Consider the following 755-nt stretch of genomic DNA (forward strand, 5'->3'; position numbering starts at 1 on the left):
TACTTATCAGGAAATGATGCACCTGGTACTTATCAGGAAATGATGCACCTGGTACTTATCAGGAAATGATGCACCACCTTTTTTATGTTTTAGAAAGAGTCACTCACCCTCACAAACACAAACAGTAGAGCGCATTGCAATCCAGTTGTGTTTTTATTCACCATAAACAAGAATATTGTAGAGTACACGGACTAGATATTGCTGGTCCCATTGTAGTTCCATTACCACTCAAACAAACAAAATCTTGTGAATCTGTTTCGTAAATCCATAGCGTGGCTTCCTGAGAGAAGTGTACACGTGTTCACTAAAGACTTTTTAAAAATTGGACTCGTATAAGCAGAGAGTGTAGAGAGTTTTCGTCCATTCCTTTTAAAGGGGGACCAGGGCAGACACAGAATTCACCTGGAGTCTTTGTGATATGTCTGGGAAAGCCTTTTAGTGTTACGCTCCTGCTGCCTAGCCTGCTCCATTTGTTTACATAAATTATTTTTGGGGCCAACCACTGCTTCCTAGTAACTCCATAGCAACTTATCACATTGGCTGTTAGACACACCTAAAATATGGCACTTAAAGCCAGTCCTGTCTTTGGGGTTATCACTGTGATATTGTCTTCTCTTCAATCCCTAAAAATAAAGGAGAGCCGCACACTCTAGGAGCTCAGATGCAAAAATATTTAGAAGACAGCTTGCCTGTCAAAACGTTGGTAAATTAAATACTTTTGCATCTGAGCTCCTAGAGTGTGCGGCTCTCCTTTA

This window comes from Salvelinus namaycush, chromosome 7, assembly GCF_016432855.1.
Source record: "Salvelinus namaycush isolate Seneca chromosome 7, SaNama_1.0, whole genome shotgun sequence".
In the NCBI taxonomy this organism is placed as follows: domain Eukaryota; kingdom Metazoa; phylum Chordata; class Actinopteri; order Salmoniformes; family Salmonidae; genus Salvelinus; species Salvelinus namaycush.